Raw genomic sequence first — 23,588 nt, forward strand, 5'->3', positions numbered from 1 at the left:
CTTCGGGAGCCCCCAGGGAACTTGTTCCGCTAAGCATGAAAAAATGCCCCTGCGTAAATCAACACCGATTGCTACTAAGCACCAGAAAGTAATATTTTAGAGAATCCAGAAAGACAAGGGGATGAAAAACCCTACAACCTACTCCAGCTAAAATCTGAGGCTCGGAAGAGTGTCTCTTCCACCGCTGTTTTTTAATAACACGATACACAAAGTCAGTGCATGACCAGAACAAGCTCCCAGGGCGCCGAACCCAGCCTTTAAAAATACCAAAACGAAACCAGCAGATGTTTCAACCGCACAACTTCACTTCAGCACGCACAGCTTTATGCTGTATCACCACTGCGAAATTATTAGCAAAGTAAATTTTCTTAAGTCAAACAATTTTGGAAATATCTGCTTTACTAAAGAAGAAAAAATTACATTGAATGCATACACTTATTGTTTTAAAAATGGAAATTCATTAACATTTGTTCATAAAAATAAACTTTTCAATCAACAAAACTCATGACTGCTGTATATAACAGCAGAAAACTACCAGCTGTAGAAGAGGGGATAAAAAAAGCTCCAAATTTTCTTTTTTCCAGTCTAGTGACCCTAATAATTCCTAAGTTTAGAGTGAACTAAAATAGTGAGAAAATCTGCACCTCCCATTTCTAATGTTGTGCTCCTTCTGACCTCATGCCCAGCATTTAAAATCACTAAATCATTATTTGTTGAAAACTCTTGCCTGAACAGGCCGTGTTGTTCATTTGTTCATAGCGTTTGGCTAATACAGGATAATACGCACCGTGAAGAGATAAACCTGATACCAACCCAAGTCCTGATGATAATTTAAAGGAGAAAGCTTTTCTTTTGCAGATCAAGAAAGACTTATTTCTAAGGTGCCCCAAGAGCCAAGAACTCTGTGGTGCTATGAACTGCTGACAGGCAACCGATAACTGTGACAAATTATACATTCATGGCATCTGCAACAATCGATAAACTGACTCACCAAATTAATAAAATATAGATCACAAAGCATACATTTTTATTAAAGAATAATTTCATGATAACCAAGCAATGTGGATGCTTCCAAGCATAAGATTAAATTACATGCTGAGCAAATCTGGCATTTTGTGATAAACTGCAAAAATGGTCTTTGCAACAGCAACTGAGGAAGAACATTGCTGACATAGTCTATAAACATGTTTTATAAAGCCTAACCGAAAGTAACAAAGAAAAAAAAAATCATTGAAGTGGTGGTTAGAGAATTCGCTACCATATCCGTAATAATTACTTTCTAGACTTCTTGCTTTGTAATTTATTCCTTCAAATATGTTGCTGATTTTGGTGTTAAAAGTATTAAAAACAGATTACCTACATGGGGGAGTATTTACAGCAAATTAATTCCTTAACTAGTCAGACTTCAGCAGTTGTCATTATTGGAGTACACAAAGATTTCTAGTACAATTAGGATGATGAAAATTTTACTTACATACATGAAGGCAAGTGTCTTACCTGCTAGATGGACATTGTTTATCAAAACTTTGTGCCTGCTGAGTAACTTTAAGTATTTGCTTGAACTTAGGAATACAGTGAATCCCATTGGACTTGAAGGTCTGAAGCTACACGTGGTTAAGTATTTTCCTGCGTGAATATTTTCCACTACTGAGAAATGCTAAGAAGAGCTTTTCCAACCTCCTGTAAAGGTATGGGAGAAGTCATTCCTTCCCCAGGGAGGAAGATGGAGCATCTCTTACGGCAAAGGCTTTACACTTCTGGGAAGAATGCTCTTAGGCACATCCTAAGTTAGTCTCCATTATCCTGGTTAGGTTACTGCTATACAGCTTTAAAACATGTCCTAAACAAAGTATTTAAAATACTGAGATCCTGTTTATTGAAGTTTACAATTATTAGTTCCTGAAACTCCTTAGTACTCCGTCTCTGCAGGCTAACTATGCCATATCAACAGCGTTAGAAGGCTGTCCTAAAATAAGTTTTAATCCTCTGTAATGCCAGATACATGGTACTCTCAGGCAGTCTTCACATGATTGAAGCCTTGTCAGGTGTTCCAAATATTTCTTCTTTCTATTCTTCTAATATTTCTTCCAGCAGTTCCTGGAAGCGTACTTTCATACTTGCAATGCTTCAGTGAGTCAGTGAGTATTTTACGTCCGTAACGTTTAGCCACTTTCAGAACTTCCATGAACCTCCTAGCTAAACACATGATACGAGGTCTTTCCCGTCCTTCTTTCTAGCTAATAAATAATGGAATCTTAATTCTGAAATGCTGTCATGAAACAAAAATCAAATAGAGCCTAAGTAATATAAAAACAATATTTGTTTATACTGGATCCATTATGAATTGAATTCCTTTTTTAAACAAATGACATTTAATAATATATTAAATATATAAACAGGAACATATTTGAAATTACAATTCTATCAGCTCTTTCTCATGACATTCATCTTCTCAAAGGCCATATCCACATTTCAATCTAATCATTTTTAAAACATTGTTAAATTAATAGACATGGTACCTTAAAAATGGCTTACTACTTAGATAAGCTGCTGTCTTCCCTAACTATGGCAACATGGATCAGTTTAAAAAAAAAAAAAAAAATCTATTCTCTGGCATATTATTAGCAACTGGGAATTTATTATAAAATGTTATTTTCTTTCAGAATGAAATGTCTTTATCTGGAAAATATACCTAAATATTCCCACTTACAAACCACCATTTATTTCAATATTTTTCAAATTTTCTGTATGGTGATAATTTCATTTACTAAGAAAATACCCACCCTGCTATGAATCTTTTCAGTCACCAAAACGTGACTACAGATAGCAGCAATGCATATTTTAGAGAAGCAGCAGAGGACCAGCTTCAGAATTACACCTACCACCCTCAAGACAAGATGAGGCGAGAGCAGTTTCTCTTGCCATAAGTTACCACTCCCTCCTATCAACAATTATTTAACTTTCAAAAATAGCTGCAACGCAGACAAATTATAAGCTATAATTACGCAAATTTAACCCTGATATTAAGACTGCATACATGCATATATGTATACCTACTTAGTCTATTCCAAAATGTATCTGCATGCATAGTGTTAAGTATTACAATCAAGTATACCAGGATGTCTTTACCTTATCACCCAGTTATCGCCCAGAATGACAACGTTTCTATCCTAGATAGCCATTCCAGTGGTCAAAAATGCCCACTACTGCTTTTTATCGGTATGGTACCAGTCACTTGATCCTGGTGCATCTTCTTCTAATAAACCTTCCTCCTTCCTAGACAAGAACGCAGACATCTAAGTTCAAAGGACTCAAAAGGAGCACCAGCCGTGCTCCCAGAGGGGAGAAAAAAAAAATTATATATAGCACTGAGTGCAACACAAAGGCTGCATCAGGTTCAGAAGTCCATACCCTGAAAATACCAGAAGACTGGAAGTATTAGAAATAGCGTATGTAGTTGGCCTGTTCTTGGCTGCTGTGGGGTACAGGACATTGGGCCAGATGGTGCTTACGGTCTGATCCAGTTCAATAATCATTTACTGAAATACTTAAAGACCAAGTCACCTCATTCTTTTCTTGGAAAAAACAGAATTGTTGAATATCTTAAATGAAAACCAAATTAAAATTTAACCATTCCTACAAGGCAAACACTTTCCATGTTCAGAAAGGAGGCTTCGCTAGAGGTCTTGGTAGGACCACCATTTCTCCAAAGAACCAACGCTTCTGCTAAATCTCTATCAAGCTGTGAAGTGCTGCCTCTCAAACAGAGAGCTGTGTTTCTCTTGTTCATGCATCCCATTATCCAGATATTCATCTTAGACATGGGATAACACTGCAGATCTTTAACAGAAGCACTACTTTAAGGGCACTGTTTTAACTCCCATGGCTCTTCAGAGCCTCTGGTCCTACCTGCATGGCTTTACATTCAGACATTTACGTACCAGAGCCTGTTGGGTGAGGGAAGGGAGGTTATACAGGAGGTAGCACCATGGGCAGGTTTGGGGCGGGGGCTAGGCAATCTCTATACGCTCAGTGATCTGAACATTTCTTTTACTCACTTACTAAAATATCAAATTTACAGCATCCTTTATGCAGTGAACATTATACAACAATGAACTCAGGTTATTATTTTTTATTTAAGCATTTCTTATTATTCTTTGCACTCTTATAGAGCTTAAAACTCCCAGATTCCCAGAGATCTAGGTTCTACACAGAAACTTAAAAAAAAGGTGGCAACCCATTACAGTTGTCTTTTTCCATGCTGGTTTTCAATGGTGATAGAATATATTGCTACAACAAAAAGCCTCGATACTTTCCGATTTAAAGCGCAAGAACAAATGCTATTTTTAAAGTCAAAATCTGTTATAATGATAGGGTTGGGGTTTGGGGTGGGTTTTTTTTGGAAGAGTAAAGTTCTATTTTTTTTACTTACAGTGAAAATTCTGAATATTGTGCATGCACATTCACATCATTTTGCAAAACTGTCAACACCAGATATATGCTTCCTTCTTTGAACTACCTCCCTGTGTTGCAACCCTCATCTAAATTTGAAAATATTTTGGTAAACATAGCTGATGTTTCATGGGTGTAATTTTAAGACCATAAGGAATTTAAGAAAACAGTTGATACTGTACTAAAATCTAAAATAGGCTTTTAAGAATTTATCAGCTTTCTCAGATCAGCCACTAATATGACAACCATCTAGAAATGAGTATCTGTAGCCCATCTACTTCCTCCTAAATTTTCCTCCCTCAAGTTTTGTTTTGGAGCTTTTGAGCTCCTTTTGAAGGATATTTGTATATTCTATTGTGGTGACATATTTAACGCGTTAGTTAAATATATATTACACGTTTAGCCTATATATCAATGTACTTGTATCACAACATTTATGACAACAGGCTTTTACTCCAAGAGCAGGTTGTCTCAAAGATGTAATAGTTGTGAACAGCCACACTTTTCCCAGATAAAGAAAATAGTTTGAATAAAGCATTAGAAGTGCTACTGGTGTAACACATTTCTTAGTAGCACAGGTCTGAGAAGGATTTCCCTTGGGATGTTATAGGAGCTATACAAAATAATTCCTTTCATGAACTTGAACTTCCTTATTAAGGAAACCCCTGCATTTTTTTGCCACCCCTCTCCTTGGAAAGCTGGGGGGGACCTTTGAGTGCTCTGCCCATCAGGAATCCTCTTCCAGCATTCAGCCTCAATTTATTCAGCATTTGTTGGTACCATTTTTTCTTCTGTAGCCATTGGCTTTCAGTTCTTTTACTTTTGCTCCATACGGTATCTCTCTAAGGATGAATACTCTACACTCCTCACGTCTCCCTCTTACATGATAATCTCTTCACCTCACTCGTTAAACTGTTCAGAAATGATGAACTCACACTGATAGAGCAGAAAATTCTGTTCACTTGTTTTTATGCATATCACAGGGACTGCTAAAGCACATCGCATGATCATCCAAGTACTATTTATCTATAGTGAGGATCTTGTTGCAAGTTCCTATTTTACAAAACTCTGCTATTACTCACTTAGAAGATATGACCTTCGATTTTGCATTTTGAATTTGATTCCACTTCTTTTAGCCCAGTTTTCAATGACATCTCAGTTATTTCTGTACAATATCCTGATTCTCTTCTATATTTAGGATGCTTTCCAATTTTGTCATTAGCACAGGTGATCCACATTAAGCAAGTCAGGCTCAATAGTCCACCGGTAACCTCTCCTGCATACCACACCTTTTAGAAAAATATTATTTCATTTTGAACAACACCTGCCAGTGAATTTATGCAGGAAGAAATAATTCTTCTTTAGCTCAGTTTTCCAGCTGCAACCACTCTGCTTTCTGGTTCTTCTTTAGGCTAAGAGTTAAGATACATAGAATGAAATTGTGCCTACGGTTGCTTACACAAGGATCCACAACATCATTATTCAACAGATGGTTGTGAGTAACATGTTCTGGCTCAAGGTCTTTAACAACACCGGGTGCGTACTGAGGAATTGGCCTCTGTGGTTGGAGTCACACACACACACTCACGCTTTGTGGATGCTTTACTCCAACAACAAGGTCTCACCGACCTTCAAGAGGCAGGCAAAAACCAAACCTTAGCTTGTTTCTTCACTTCTGGTAGCTCATAAGGTAGAAGCCTGTAATTCTTGATAGCAGTAAGTAGTAATTTTTATGAGCCTTGAATTAACTCACAATAAGCTCCTTAGTATTCCATAAAATACACAACACTTGTAAGTGCTGAGCTGAAGCTTTTTTTTTTTTTTTTTTTTTGGAACAAGAAATAATGTCTGGATTTCGAAACACGGCGGTCGTTTAGAAATGAAGAGTGAAGACTCCTCTGGGGAGGTGCAAGAGGCTGCACCGCACGGCTGCCTTCGGCACGCCGGAGTCTTCAGAACCTCTTAAAAAAACATGGTTCTGCCAAAAAAAAAAAAAATTAAGTAGGTTTAACCATTTTTAGAAGCACTGCCAATACCAAGGCATCAAACCAGAGTCTTTGCCTGTGCCTGTCTCCCTATCCCTAGAACAATCAAACATTATCATTAAATCACACAGTATCGTTAAAGCAGTTCAAGACCGCCCCGGAGGCGTTGGACCCAAGAGCCGCAGGTCTGCGGGCAGTCACGGCGCGATGAGCCCACCGCCTCTCCGGAGGAGAAGACCCTCGGCTTGAGCAGGCCAGCGTGCCCACGTCCTTATCGCCAAAAGGGTGGGATTTCTGCAGAGAGCTGTCAGGTAGCTTTAGGACCTCTGCTGAGGCGTGTTCAATGAAATGTTGTATTTTAATTACACAATTACACAGAACTCAAAGACCCAGCTCTGAAGTTTTGCAGACACAACCCTCTTTCCTGGCACAATCTACTTCAGCGGTTAAATTCTGGTCACATGCGGGGCGAGAAGATTTTTCTTAAATCCTTCCAACAACATCAATAGCACAGTCCTAGTTATGAACTTCAGTTAGCTTTGTGCTCATTAAATCACAGCTGTTTCCCCTTGATGTAGTATTAGATCAGACATCACTAAACTGCCTCTGTGTGTGTATGTATACAAATACGCTTTTCCCTTTGTTCTGCAAAACAAACTCTTAACAGAAAAGTGTTTATATTAAAACTAAGTAGAATTAAATGTCAATTAACAGTTAATAATAGTCTGAAGATAACATTTCAGATCTATCATAATCCCGTAATAAATTAACTGCAGAGCTGACATTGTTTTGGTTTCAGCTATTGTTTTGACTTGGAAAGAAACTACCAGTTGATTAAAAAACCTGCATGATCTTAAGCATTAACATCTCAATTGAAAACGCTCCTGAGCTTCACTATTTGCTCACAAGAAGGTCAACACACCACATTTCACTTGCCTACCTGCTCACCGCAGCTCTACATACATGAGGAAAGATTTGGGTTTTTTTACATATATATTTATTAATTATTGCTTCTTTAACGGAAGGAGATGGACTTTTTTCCTACTCTTCCAGTCCTTCACAAGCTCTTTGCAACACAGGTAACACAGAACCTAGCACACAGCAAACATAATCCATAGGAAATACTTTAGCTTATCTGGAATGACAATATTGTTCAATTTGGATAATATAAACCTATTTTTCAATGAAAGGGAGATGTTTGTTTTCAAAGCTGTCTGAAATACAGAAAACAATCCACTAACTGAAGACATAAAACTAGGTAAAATATGCAATAATTAACATCCTTCATTGCATTGTGTGCTCACACTCTCGCTAAGTAAGACTTCTTTGTGCAGCCCATCTTGCAACATGAGTAAGAATAGAGCACTTTTGATGGGTAAATCAGAAACAACAGCTTAAAATTTATTTTTAAGATTGTTCCTATGTGCCTTTTTGGAAGAGTTTAATAGTCTTCAGAAGCTCTAAAAATGGTTCTGCCAAAAAAATAAATAGGCTTAACCATTTTTAGAAGCACTGGCAATACTAAGGCTTCAAACCAGAGTGTTTGCCTGTACTTGATGTTTCTTTCTGTGAATACAAGACCTCTGTAATTCTACAAAAAGCAGCAACTGATACTGTAATGAAGACTGAACTCTATGATACTCTGAAGCATTCAATTTCAGTTCTTTGCTAAAATGTATTGAAGCATGAATACATTTCAGTTTACCACCATATTTCATGCACAAGTTCATTTCTACATGAATTTACCTTTAGCTTGTAGGAGCATTTAATGATGTACCACGTCACCTGAATTCTATATGCTATGCAATAAGCATTTTATTACCTTTGGAAAAGGAGATAAAGCTCAACAGCTAGCTGTATTCCTCTTTTTCCACCATTAATCTAATGAGAAGGTGGCAGATGAAGCTAGAGTGAGCTATAAATGTCCTCCAGAGCATTCTGCAGTACAGCACGTGTGTTCCAGGTCACTTGCTATAACAGGAATGCGCATCCTTATTCCTTCTCCAAAAGACAGTGTTACTACAATCAGCTGCTTATGAAGTACCCAGTATGTTATTTATAGTGAACTAACACTGTTAGTGACTGGAGTGACTTCGACGAATTCATATGTATTTTACGTGTAGTGTATATGGCCTGTAATACTGCCCCATGATCAGGGTTAAACGCCTTCTTTTAAAGTATCAGCTCAAATGTGTGTTTTGCACACTCTTTTGGGACAACAAAAAATAGAAGTAGTGTTTTAACTTAATCCTGGCTCTAACTCCCAGCTCCTGATGCACATCTCTCCTTCTCAACCACCTGAATGCACCTACGATTGATGGATGAAGAAGAGCAGCTTCCATTGTCCCAAAGACTTACATAAGACTTACACCACTTCGATTATTTGAACAAGGTTATTTTTTATTTAAACACAGAAGAAACACTCTATTGAGTTTAAAAAAAGAAAAATTGGGAGTAGTTAACAAGGTAGAAAAGACCACCGCAGAAGTCCTTGGCATAGACAACGCTTAACAAGGATTGAAAAGCAACAGCCTTTCAAGAAGAAACTAGTTTCCACTTGTTTGAACTAGAAACTCCCGACACAAACTAAGCAAACATCCTTATCCTTTCAATAACCCGAACACTTGGAGCCAAAGTAACAAAGCAAACAAATATGTTCAACAGTATTTTGTCATTTTGCAGCATCTCCTATCTGGGACACCCAGAATCTCCTATCTGGGGCACCCAGAATAATACACTAGGAAGTATTACTATCGTTTTGCACCAGTGAAGAAGCTAGAAGAAAGATTTTAGTCCCATGAGAGGGTCCGCATCACTTGACTCAGTCTCCACACATACAGACTTCACAGGGTATACATAACTAAATGCCCTACACAGCCATTTAATCATATTAAGTGTCAAATATGTTAGAACAAGAAAGGAGGAGTCATTTAAAAAGTCAGATTTAACAATAAGACATGCACAAAATTAAAAAGGTAAAGGATTGATTAATGACAAGTAGCAGGATGAGGATGCAAAAATAAAAATTAATCTTCATTGAAATCACTGTATTTTGTGCAGAAAAATCTTTGCAGACCACCACACAGTACACAGGCCTTAGAAGGCTGATGTCCACAGTACCTTGATAAGAAATTCGGTCTTATCCCTTCTCCTAAATCCAGCACTGTATAACATACTTCCTACTATAAATACTTCAAATGTCCATAAGCAACAGCAATATTGACGTAAGTGATTTTAGGATAGCATTAATATACACAAATGGATTTTTATTTCTATTCTGAAATATTATGAATATTGTGCCTAAATAATTTCTGAATTGTATCTAGAAAAACTGGACGTAAGTCTTACTTTGTAAAAGGGTGCAATGGGTGCAATGAGAAAAGAGAAAATTGTCATATCACAATAATAATTCAGACATGAAATATCATTATAATGACAACACGTCATTTGATCATATAACATCAGATAAATCAAAATCTAGGGACGCTAAAAAATGTCAGAAGTTAAGCTATCCCCCTCATTTTCCTCAAACTATTTTTAATCGAGTTCTCATTTTAAAATTCTTCAGTTATTTCATTTGCTGAGCACAGTACTCCCCCCACCTCCCCAAGAGGAAATCCCATCACCAAAGTGGTAAATGTGTTCTTTAAAAGTGACTGTATTTGAAAAGACCAAACTGTCCTTTTGGTCTAGTGGGCTTTTGGGGGGAAGAAGAGTAAAATATCTTAAATTTACAGCATCAGTAAACAAAAGCAAGAGAGATCTATATTAAATGGCTCACTAGAGCATGTAACATTTTACAGAAATGGGATTTTACAAGGATACAGAAGAGTAGATTTTCTGTATTTGAAGAGTCAACCAAAAGGGGTGGGAAAACAACAAAAAGCGGTAACAGTATGAGGCAAGAGGGATGTAACATGAAAAGATTTGAGGTTTAATATACTTATTTGTAATTTTTTAAATGCATTAGCTAGGTATTGTTACAGTGGAGATACCTGCTTAGAAATTTGTTTAGTGCAGCTGAACAGAGGAATTAAAATACATGGAATCACTTTTAATTCAGGATGAAAAGGATCTACACACGCTCATACAGCTGGTACTTTAGCAAGTGATAAACACCTTAACAGAAGAAAAAAGAAAAAAAAAGAAAATTTTCTTTAAGCTTGCTTTATACTTTTGTAATGTAAAAGTAGGTAGACAAAAATATTTTTGACAGCTTCTTAAAGAAGTGGCAAAACTGACATTCAACTTCAGAGGATCTACAGGATCAGCAAGCAACAGGATCCAGAGCAGGCAGAGCTCAGCAGCAGAGCTCCTGCCCAGAGCTACAGAGTGTAAGGAGTGCAGCAAAGAATCTGTAAGGTTACAAAAACTGACCTTACAAAACTATTTGTAAGGCTTCCTTCTACTCTCTCCGGTAATTAAAGAGTTCAGGACCACCTAGGGCAAGCCAATGCATATTTCTGTACAGTAAATGTTTATTTTCTTTCATTTCCTCTGCCCCCACACTGAATTTAGACCATGTTACAGTCTAGCTCTTAAAAAAAAAAATTGTATCTCAAAAAATAGAGTAAGAATATAGAGAATACGGCTTATTGTGATCTAGCCATGATAAAACAATTGTCTTTGAAGGGACTGGCTGTCAACAGAAAAGATGAAGAAATGTAATGATTTTTAAAAAATACTTATTTACCTAAAATTTTCTGGTCTTACTAAACTGAAGAAACAGACCCACATTACCTATTACTTACACAAAACCACAAAATGCTACTGCTGAATAAGAAAAATAGAAGTAAACAGAGATTGCATTAAATTAGTTAATGCTATTTTGGGGTTCATCATATTTCCCAGTCATTGAAGTCTGCAGCAAAACCAGAAGTGTAAGGAACCTAGCACCTCAAGCCTGAGGGGAGATGAGGGGGAGAGGGAAGACGTGCGACTAATGTGTCCTCTGGAAGCCAACTTAGTCTCAAATGCTTTAAGGTTTCTGACACTCCAGAAAACCAGAAACTAGAGCTATTGAGGGCTGTGAAGTACTACGTGTGTGGAAAACACAGAAGTTTTATTGATTTACTCTGGTTTTGAACAGATACTTTTTTTATATATTAGTCAATCAACCAGTATCAAAACTATATAAATTAAAGGCGTTGCATATGAATGTAAAATCTGCTATTGAGTAGAACTGATAGGAAGAACTATAAGGTTATTTGCTCTTGGATTATATGAATCGCTATGGTTGAATCTTGACTGTTTTCTTCAGTAATGTTAGTGGAAGCACACATAATTGACACCAGTGAAACGATGAAAGCATTGAACAAGAAATACGAACTTCTGACATCAGTTTTTCCTTCAGACTACAACAGGTATCCAGCTACCTAAAGAGACCATGTTGGTGTTTTAGGGAACAGTTGACATGGCTGATGAGTCTATGGTGGGTCAGAGAAGGTTATATCAGCCATTGGGGAACAAGGAATGACCAGAATCACCATCAGAAACTATATAAACTCCCATATATAAAGGGAAACCATGAAAGGTCTTCAATTTCATTACATACTCTGGGTGTCACCGAGATTAGTGTCTCCTTGAAGGAGAGATTTGAAGAAATCTCTTCAGAGGTGAAGAATAAATTGCTGTTAGGAAAATGTATGTACTGTCCAGGCCTGAGTAGAACCGCAGTGCATTACCCTACAGAATACAGCATCTCACAGTCATTCCAGAAATGTAGCCTCATCCAAAGAAGTTGAGCGCCCATTAATCTCTAAATCTAAAGGTATCTTTAAGCTTTTATTTATCTTAGTTGATAGGATTTTTAAAAAAAAAAAAAATCACTTCCTATACTAACATACAGAAACTAGTCTAATAATTGAGCTGCACAATAGGCTGAATGAATCATTACTAAAATAAAATCTTGCTGTTAGTACTGGATAAACACACATCCCCATCTTCAACCTCCAAAACCCCTGAAGAGTAGCTGAATCATTGCAACTTTCCCCTGTGCATCTCCCATGTAATAGGATACACAGCAGAGACACCGATATACCCAAGACCCTCACCCCATATAGGCAGCCAAAGACAACCTATATTGTCTCCATTACAGCTGGAAGTTTTATCATCTGAAGCTCAGAAAACATGTTACAGTTTTCTTGAATACACTGAATATCTAACAGGCCTACATGATTTACATATATTGGCAGATTTCAGATTATTTAAAATGTTAAGTGGTAATTTGTGAAAATAGGTTTTGTTGAAAACAATAGAACTATAGATGTGTAATTTTGTCTCCCTATTATATTACTTCCTTTAGTCTGTTATATATTACGTATTTGTTACATTGCTCACACAACAGTGGATTTGCTGTTTCTGGAAAAACACGTAACTGCATCTTCTTTCATTTCATGACAGTACATTGAGATATACTGCCTCTGTGCAAGCACATGTCTCCATACAAGGAAAAAACCACCATACTACCATTTTTAATGTAAAGGTTAAGATGCATTTGCTCTCAAGCTCATTCTATTAAACTTTTTTCTCTCCCTGATTAATGGTTAACTGGCAATAAGTTTGCACTTTTTTAGTGATATTTATTGCACATTACAAGCATCGTGCTGAGAAGCACATATGTAATAAGGTTTATTTCTATTTTCATGCTACCCCTTGCCAAAAAAGCAGGGTGAAACCCATCTGTTGTATTTCCTGGCTGAGGTTAGACAAGAAAAGGAGACTCTACACAGCACTCTGTCACTGCAAACTGTATTGATTAAAGCAGAGTTTGGAGATGGAATCCAAAGTGCTTACTCAGAGCAGGCATTCTGCCTCATTGATACACCCAGATGAAAACATATATAAAATATAACACACAGGGGAGAAATAATGACCAGGAGACATGCAGCTCTGGAATCTGGTCAGGCAGGTCCCTGAGATAAGGGCCTAAGTAGAGGCTGAAGCTTCAGAGAATTGTTTCTGTTTGTCCACACGTACCTTCAAATATGCAAAGTTTTTGTACTGGTATTTTTCATTTTGTGCCAGTTCTATAAATGAAGTATCTACCTGAAAAACTGAAGTGTATTTGCGATGCCTTTTTTTGTACCTTGTGCTCTCATATGGCATGCACACTGCATTTTTTTTTTTACTTTCTCAAGGCAAATAGATGCTGTCCTCTTTCTTTGCAGATGGCATGCCTTTACAATGTTTTAACTGTACTCATTCAAGACATAAGAAATGTTCTTCCTTTCATCTGTCAAGCAAACTGATGCAACACAATTCAATGTTACTTTAGTGTGTGAAGGAGCATAAGTAATCAGGTTGTTGGTAAAATCAGTTGAGATGATGCAAATGGATTCCGATACAAGGAGGAAGAAGGGCCACCAAAATATCAGACTCAAAGGGAAACAAAAATATCTGATATCATGACTTATTTTGAAGGGAACAGGGGTAGGCAGAACACCCAAGAATGACTGTATGTTGACTACATGGGGAAAGCAGGCATTTCAGAATTAGAAGCAGTTCAGCAGTTAGGAAGGCAAGGGTATATAAACTATAACCGAAACATGTAACTGTCAACCACACAAAAGACAGCTCCAAATGAAAATTAAAGTACAGAATAATTATAGGCAGTACCATCACAATGTACAAGGGTCTCAAATAAAATAAAGCAATTCAACCTCTTAATGTTAAAGTAATGCCAAATTTTGAAAAACTGTTTGCAGTGTGGATGCTAATATCAACATGATTGCAAACCCTAGGTTTAGCCATAAACACAAAAGATATTTTTCCTCGCCTCCCTTTGAAAAGTAACCACATGTACTGCTTTTAAGGAGTGTTGCTTTCAGAGCTCCAGAAAGTAATGTTCTCAATATTAAAAATACAGCACAGTCAAGATGCACTCCGACGCAGGAATAAGAGAGTTACCTCTATTGTGAAGACACAGTAACAGAGCCAGCAGGGGAGCTTTCAAGAATAACTGCTCTCCCATCTAAACGTCAGATCCAAAGAAGGTGATCTGAGCCCTTCTTAGGCTCAGATCCTTCCTACCACCTAAAGCACCTAAACAAGGTACCTTACTCAAGCTAGAAATTCCTTTACATTTGACTGGAAAGGATAGAAACATCCAGATCATGTAATCTCAAGTAAAATCCTAATCACTTTATAGACGATCTTTCCTCCTCCACTCATTAGCAAGCTGGCTTAACTTTGGCTTATCATATCACTGCTAAATTCAGGTACAATATTCTGAATTCAAACCAAAAAAAAAAAGTTCATACAGCAAACCTCTGCAGAATTTATCAAACCTTCTTCTGTGGATCAGAGTAAAAAGGTACTTCCAACCCCCATGGTTGCTGAACTAGTGTCTCCTCACTGAAACTGTCAGCAGTATTATCAGCCGCTACCAACGGCAGTGGAAATGGTAATGTAGTTTTGGTAATACAGACATTAACAGCATCTTGTCAAAACCCAAAATTTAGTATTAGCATTAATTATATTTCAACAACATGAGAGATTACATTTCAATAAACCAGAAAGTTTCCCTTTTAGCTGGGGATCAGGTTCTTTCATGTAGGCGTGTTTGTTTTTATTTCTTTGACTCTTAAGTTCAACAAAAAGTTTCCTTTTATCATGTAGATGTTTGGGGGAAGGCCAAAGCAAACAGTTATACCAGCTTCATTCCACGCATCTTCACATCTCTCTGTAGCTCTATTACTTCTTGGACTGACATTAAAGGCTCAATCAGAAATGCTGCAAGTTTACCGGATATTTCCCCATTCTTCCCTCGACTTTATCAGTGCAGTAGAAAGATGTCGTTCTTCAAAAAAACCCCAAGTTAACACAATACTGTATTGTGCAGCCTACAGACCCATCATGCAGATTTTACACGTTTAGGAATATAAAGAATGCTTGGCACAGACACAGAGTTGTAACTGAGACCATCTCTGAGACTGATAAACCGTTCCAGAAATGACACATCACCCCCTTTTTTTGTAAATGCCTGTTAGTTAATATTTGCATCACCGTCCTTATTTTAGGATATGATCCTCAGTTCAATGCCATTTACTGGTAATTACATTTTAATTTTTTTTTCCAGAGATAAATCTCATCCTTATGAAACCATACCTCCCTTATCTAGAACCTAAATCTCTGGCTGTTCAGAAAGATCGCTTTCATGAAGTACTGGATGGAGTCCGAACCTGAGAAATTACTTCTATGTACTAACTCTCAAACATGTTAGAAATCTTGGAGAACTCTAGCAAAGTGGTTCTTGTAACTGTATTACTAAAGCAATAAAATCAGCAGAGTATTTTTACTATTTGTTTAATAATAGCACTTGACAGCCATAGAGCACTGTAACAGTAAACTAAAATCCACTTAAATTTTTATTACTCCTGCTTCAAAAAAAGAAATAAAAGATATCACTTGTGAAAATTCTTGTACAAAGTAGTCATAAGTTTCCTCATCTTCTCAATGTAGTTTATATAACTGCCATCATAGTTAGACACTTGATGATGCGATATTTAAATAAAAGGACAAAAAACCTGTACCAATACAACCAATTTGTTGTTTAAGAACTTTTTAAATTACTGTACACTGCTAACATACATAAAAATCAGTCAGAAATGTAACAATGGTTTCCATTTGAAAACTCCCGAGTATAAAAGAATCCGTCCTTTACGCATGATAAAATCTAGTGACACAGCAAAATATTGCTACTGCAGTGTCCTCAAGGTATGTCCTTCGGAGAGTCCTGCGCTGCTTGCTCAGAAGTGCTGCAATAATCCATTAAGTAAAAATCATTTACATGCACAAAACCAGCTCAACTGCTGAATCATGACGTAGGTATATAATAATTACATGTTACAGCTTTTTAGCTTGATAATGCTATTATTTTCTTTCAAATCTTCTCTGTAAATATGTTTCAATTATTCCTTAATAAAGACAGTTATTTGGATAGACAAATTATTAAATACTAAGTAGCATCATTCTATAATAGTTTGTTGTTTTTTTTTTTTTTTTTTTTTAAACTATGTATAGACTTTTCACCTTGCTATAAAGCCTCAGACAGTAAAAGTACTATCATCATTTCACAGCTAAGGAAACAACTACAGTGGGGAATTGCTTCCACAAGGACTCTTAAGCACAGCTGGTTAAGCCTTGTTTTGATCTCCTGTATCTTTAATCACATACCATACCACTTCTAGAGATCTGATCACAGCTTTGTTACATATATCATCCACATGTTGTGCATTACCACAGGTAGCTGATACAGAAGACCATTTTTTATTTTTCTTTATTTTTAGGTATCCTACCTCTCTTTCTTTAAACACTTCAGCAGTTCTGAGTTAGACCAAAAAAAGCAAACTTAGAAATGGTCTCTAAAATTGTATTTCTTCCAACACTTATAAAATACATATCTGAAGTTGTGAAAAGTAGTATTATTATTGTACTGACCTAATGGAAAAGTATTAGAAATGCACACCAGCATGTACCTGAGGTCCTAGACATTGATATGCTGGGTCAGTATACCGATGCACTGCAAGTGGGCAGTGTTACTTTAATTTTTGACTAATTATGAGGCTAATGAAGCTGGACGCCTCAAAGAACGGGAGAAGGACCCTCCACAGTTCTACTCAGTTTGGCTGAGGAAAAGAGAAACCTTCCACAACCAAGGATGCAAGAAAAGCTTGTGATGGGTTCAGACCAAAGGTTTATCTTGCTCAATAGTGGTTTTTCCCTGCTGCTAGATTCAGGAGAACAGTGAGAAAAAGAATATGAGAAAAGGGCAAGACCAGTAATTCATCTCCAGAACCTCTCCACTCAATTTGCAATTCAGGAGGTGTGTGAATCAGAACTGTTTCAGCAAACCCAGTGGATTTTTCTTCCACAAACGTATCTACCCACTTTTTCAACCCTCATGAAACGTTAGTAATCTACGATATCCTGCCGTAAGGAGTTTCATAACTCACCTGATTTGTGAAGAAATGCTTTCTACACCGACAGCAGCAGTTTCGCTTGATGCCCGCTGGTTATCGCATTGAGAACGGAAACAGACTTGCAAAGATAACGGGCGAGGGGTTTCGGACGCATTTGCGGGAAGTAGGAGCGCTGCTTTCTAACCTAGGGCTGAGGAGAATATTTTAACTGCTACGCTTCCATGAAAGTAGGTCAAAATCTTCTTGCTTATTCCCAGAAAGGGACTTGGTGTTCTGACTATCAATAGCGTAGAGTGCAATGCTGAATCAGGTACTTTTTCAAGCATAGCTCATCAAGACTTTCCCAATGAGAAACGCTATTGCTCCCTACCCCCGCTTGCCAGCTGGATCCACATACAGTCCATGGAGAACAGCAGAAACTCCAAGCAAGTCCTGAACTGCTCCCTAAAGGCACCTACTTTCAACTACAACAGCCCTCACCAACCTCCTCGGTCTTTACAAGATGCCACACGTAGCTTGGATAGCTGAAGTAGGCGATCTTCAAAACAAATCAGCAAACCTAAAAAATCCTGAGTGCATAACTTAATTCTGTTATGAGTTCTCATCTTCAAACCACGCTAGCTTTTTTAATTGTTTCCCTCATTTGGCTGGTAGCAAACTCTGATGAGGCCAGAACACAGACAGGCCAACAGTCTCAATTTAGGCTCCAGCTACAAGATCAATAATCGATATACTGTCAGCAATTTGTGATTTAATTAAAATATCACAGACATTGCTGTGTCCCCAAAACATAAGGTTAGTATGTTTTTTCCTTATTTTGAAACACAGTAAAAAAAACATATGAAAATGAGAACTAGAAGAAAATAAAATGGCCAGAGAAAATAACTGAAAGGAGATTAACAGTTTCCTAATTACCTGATGTAGCTGGCAGCTAGCCATGCTTATGCTCAATTGCTACACAAAACATGTACGGTATTTTGTAGATACCATGGTGTAGGTACAGGTATCTTATTAAAAATTCTGTAACTCCAATAAATGCATTTTCCACTATCTGAATTGACTTGACTAATGCTGAATTCAGTGAATGACACCCTGGTTTATCATGCAGTCCTTAATTTTCTTCCATTTTATTTTCAACCAGTTAAATGCTTTTGGAGAAGACGTACTGTCACATCATTTGAAAAAAAAACAAAACTGTGAGGAGGATTATACCCGAGATTCACAGAAACTGAGTTCTCAAAACATAACATCCCATCCAGCATACACTAAATGCATCTATCAAATTTTCTGCCATTTAAAAAACCACGCTAATCTTAAGCATTAATGGAATTAATCTTCAAATCGTGACTGTATCTTAAAATAACCTTACTAACTGCTGAAACCTCAAGTCTAGGTATATTTTTGTCTTAGTAGTAGCTATGCTGATGCTCTACTCGCTGATGACATCATATGATCAATATGATTCTCAAGTAAACCTAGAATGGGAAAGCTCTAGCTTACCGATACCTTCTGTAGAGACCAAACAAAAAACCTTTCAGCAAGTAAAATAAAACTGAATCCAGTGTCTCTGATTCCAGGTAAATATTAAAAAACATTTGTTAATACTTTACTATTTGTGGACAACATGTTTAAAAACAAAATTAGCATCACAGCTCACGACTGATGATGGAGCAGGTGCAGCTGAACACTAAACCTATGCTTCAAAGTACCTGGTTCAAAGTCCTGGGTTTAGGTGTCATAAAAGACAAAATATTGAGAACAGTGTCAGCATTTCTTTTGTTTCTTGAATGGTCACCAGTAGATGAATATTGCCTTTCTAGGAAATGAACTCCCTCTACAAACTTATATTTTTATACCAAATAAGTTTTTATTGTCTTGCCCTATAATTCTTTAATGCTACTAGAAGGACCTAATTTTATTAAAATGCAATTGATAAAAAGGGAAATGTGTCATTAATAGAAAACACCAAAAACATTGTTCTCCCTATTGACGTGTGTATAATGTCATCTGGTTTTGGATGGTTAGGCAAAAATAGCCAGGTGTTACTGCCAACCTGTAGTACAGATGATACTACTAATGTCAAGGATACAACGATAGCTTGAACTTGCTTTTATTTCTAATTTAACTGTTGCTCCCTCCCCCTGCTCTGTCCTTCACAGTTAAGGAATGTCTGCTTGGAATTACTTCTCTAGAAGTTTCCAGCTTTCAATACACTTAATTAAAATCTGAAATTTTAGAAGTTTTTTTTCAAGCTAAATTGTTTTTAACCAATTTAACCTTTCATATAATGAAGTAGCCCAGCTAAACTAAATATTTATGGACTTTCTACAAATCATGAAAACTCTGCTTCTACTATTTTACAAAGTGTTTACTTAAAAGACAATTTAAGGTTTATAAAAGCGGTGGCATCTGTAAACCTGGTAACCTAAGTCAGGATCTGTCCCACGCTTCAGCTACATTTGAAAACTTCTAAAAAGACACAGAAAAGCCCACTCATACTGCAGAAGGAAAGGGGAAGTATCCAGCAGCCTTTAAAATTAACTGCTATTAATAAATCAACCTCCTATTATGCGGGATATAAGTGTAGTTCAATTCTAACACCAAATTAAAGTAAATAAGATTTTCAACAGAAAATATACCTCTATGCTCCTATAAAGAAACGCTGATACACCCTTAATTTCTGTACTTCGTGGCAGTTCTGACCTACAGAAATGTTGTAAACAGGAGATGAATTCCAGGAACAAGAGTGCCAGCTTTGTTAAAACAACAAGCTCTGCAGTACTCAGGCATGAAGGAAAACCAGAAGGGGGAACAGGTACAAACTGCATCCAGACCAGAAAACTGCACTAGCAAAGGGATAAGAAAACTGAATAAAAACAAACTCGATGCAAATCAGAGGTCATAGTAACTCCAAGACTCAGGAGACAGGTGGCAGGAATACCATAACTACATGTTTAAATAAGCTTTTTTAATAAAATATCTTATTTTTGGATACAAACTATTTGGTTACACTTTTAAGTGATCTGTATTGTGTATGTATACTCACATATACTTTAAAGAAATTTGGAGGAAGTATAAAGTTATGAAAAATAAGTACTCCAAAATATAAAAGTGTTCTCTTGTCTGTGCTAACTGGGCTCAATTATCACAATTATTAATACAAACTTTTCCTGTTAAATCAAGCATTCGTAAGCGACTTGTACAGAATGAGGCTAAAGAAAGTACTTCTTTTCTTTGAACTCCATCTTCCTACCTGAAAATCTTCTGTCAAATTTATCAACACAAGAGCATAAACTTGCCTGTAAATCATTTAAAAGAGAGCTTTTAAATTTGCATACAATATAAGGCTTTTATCTGGAACAATCCAACAGTCTTTGTTTAGCAAATATGTTTTCCAATTAATGAGTACATCATGTGGAGGAGGTGCAAGTCAGTCACGCTTCTGGAGCACTTCACGACTTGGGGAAGACCAAAGCTTGTACCTGACAAGCCTTTGGCACAACCGGCGCAGCTGACATGAAAACCCCATCGGTATGTCTTTTGTAAAAGAGGAATCCACAACTTAGGGGCAGGAGTGCTTTCCATGCGGAATTCAGAAGCGCAGACTGAAATGTCCTTGCAGCATGGGTTTCCTCCAGGTAATCATGCACAGACAGAACAAGGGATAGAACGATCTACCACATTTGACATGCAAGTCTCCAGACTTGCTAGCTTTTGAAGACATAAGCCAATGATGGTAGAGATGGTTGTTTCAGAATGGTACTTAACATTTTCCCAGCTAAATCATCTCAACACCACTGTCTGCAAAAAACTTCAAGTCTTCATCTAAAAGGACTTTAATTTACCATTCGGTAAGCATTTAAATATTTTCCAGCTATGTGGAAAACTATGCTTTTAGGAACATATGTGCAGGTGCTTCCATTCATAAAGGACTAATGCAATAAAAATCGGAGCAAATGAAATCAAGTTGAACGTTACATTAAAAAATTAACATTTAATGCTAATTGATTTCCAGTGGAAATCCACCTGCATATCACCAAACAAAATGAATATATCACAAAGAATATTTTAAGAATCATTAGAAAACAAGGAATGAAATAGAAATTATTTTATTTCCTCATTAGAAAAGAGATCTGGAAAAACAAGGAAAAGGAGACTCAGAATTGCAGAAAAAAAGGCAGCTAAAGACCACATTTGACTGCAAGACCACACTGTTTTCTTTATCACAAGATGTACTAGGGCTAGTACCTTGGTATACCAAGGGCCTTAAGGAGTTGCTCTGAAGTTTCTTTCACCAACTATTCCAGGATGCAACCATTCATTTGTTGATTACTGTAATCACAAGAAACCTATAAAACAACCACTGATTTATGGTTAACACAGATAAAAGGAAGCAACTGACTGAAAAATTCTTCGCTGGATGTTTTCAGCTCTGGAATGAACTCCCTTTTACTTTCATGCATCAACATCTTGGACAAGGGGCAAAACTCATCTAATCTTCTGACATTTTGGGAAGTTTCACAGACTGACACTTGAAAATTAAACAGGAAAGGATTTTGTAAACTTTAAGATTATATTAACAAGCATTTCAGAATTCCAGTTAAGGATTAGGACCAAAGAAAAGTTCAAAGCAATCTAGTGTATTTCAAAACCAATGCAATTGAATTTTATTAAGATACAACTAAGATAAAGGAAGAACGAAGAAAACGTGGGTCTGGAGGTATGAGATGCTGGTTTTAGAAATACTTTATATCAGGGAAAGTTTCTTATGAGACTAGAGGGGAGGAGGCAGGGACAAGAATAGCCCCGTGATGGGGGCCTCACCTCAGAGAAAAGAAACAGTCCACAGTTTTAAGTCTCCGTCCACGAAATTACAGAATCATAGAAGAATAATAGAATAGTTTGGGTTGGAAGGGACCTTTAAAGGTCATCTAGTCCAACCCCCCTGCAGTGAGCAGGGACATCAACTAGATCAGGTTGCTTAGAGCCCCGTCCAACCTGACCTTGAATGCTTCCAGGGATGGGGCATCTACCACCGCTCTGGGCAACTTGTGCCAGTGTTTCACCAACCCCATCATAAAAAATTTCTTCCTTATATCTTGTCTAAATGATAGTCTTTCAGAGGTTAAAACGATTACCCCTTGTCCTGTCGCAAGAAGCCCTACTAAAAATTTTGTCTCCATCTTTCTTATAAGCCCCCTTAAAGTACCGAAAGGCCACAATAAGGTCTCCCTACAGCCTTCTCTTCTCCAGGCTGAACAACCCCAACTCTCTCAGCCTTTCCTCACAGGAGAGGCGTTCCATCCCCCTCATAATTTTTGTGGCCCTTCTCTGGACCCGCTCCAACAGGTCCATGTCTTTTCCTGTGCTGAGAGCTCCAGAGCTGGACGCAGCACTGCAGGTGGGGTCTCACCAGAGCAGAGGTGCATTATGTACACAAATGTACTAGAAACAGGGAAGAGAAACTTGAATTTCCCTTCCTGAATTAGAACACTCATTACTGAGCTCAGTTTTCCCTTTTCTTTCTGGCACAATGAATCTACTCTTCGCTGGGTAAAAAACTGGCTGGACGGCCGAGCCCAGAGAGTTGTGGTCAACGGAGTTAAATCCAGTTGGCGGCCGGTCACGAGCGGTGTTCCCCAGGGCTCAGTACTGGGGCCAGTCCTGTTCAATATCTTTATCAATGATCTGGACGAGGGGATCGAGTGCTCCCTCAGTAAGTTTGCAGACGACACCAAGTTGGGCGGGAGTGTTGATCTGCTGGAGGGTAGGAAGGCTCTGCAGAGGGACCTGGACAGGCTGGATCGATGGGCCGAGGCCAACTGTATGAGATTCAACAAGGCCAAGTGCCGGGTCCTGCACTTCGGCCACAACAACCCCAGGCAACGCTACAGGCTTGGGGAAGAGTGGCTGGAAAGCTGCCCAGAGGAAAAGGACCTGGGGGTGCTGGTTGACAGTCGGCTGAACATGAGCTGGCAGTGTGCCCAGGTGGCCAAGAAGGCCAACGGCATCCTGGCCTGTATCAGAACTAGTGTGGCCAGCAGGAGCAGGGAGGTGATCGTGCCCCTGTACTCGGCACTGGTGAGGCCGCACCTCGAATCCTGTGTTCAGTTTTGGGCCCCTCACGACAAGAAGGACATGGAGGTGCTGGAGCGTGTCCAGAGGAGGGCAACGAAGCTGGTGAAGGGCCTGGAGCACAAGTCTGATGAGGAGCGGCTGAGGGAACTGG

The 23,588-nt window shown here is 37.8% G+C and overlaps 1 protein-coding gene across 8 annotated transcripts in view; it reads right to left on the bottom strand.

The window, feature by feature from the left end:
• The window catches only part of CTBP1 (C-terminal binding protein 1), a 251,247-nt gene that overhangs the window by 158,728 nt on the left and 68,931 nt on the right, over positions 1-23,588 (bottom strand). The window lies entirely within an intron of this gene.

Source organism: Calonectris borealis, chromosome 4 (genome assembly GCF_964195595.1).
Source record: "Calonectris borealis chromosome 4, bCalBor7.hap1.2, whole genome shotgun sequence".
Classification (NCBI taxonomy): domain Eukaryota; kingdom Metazoa; phylum Chordata; class Aves; order Procellariiformes; family Procellariidae; genus Calonectris; species Calonectris borealis.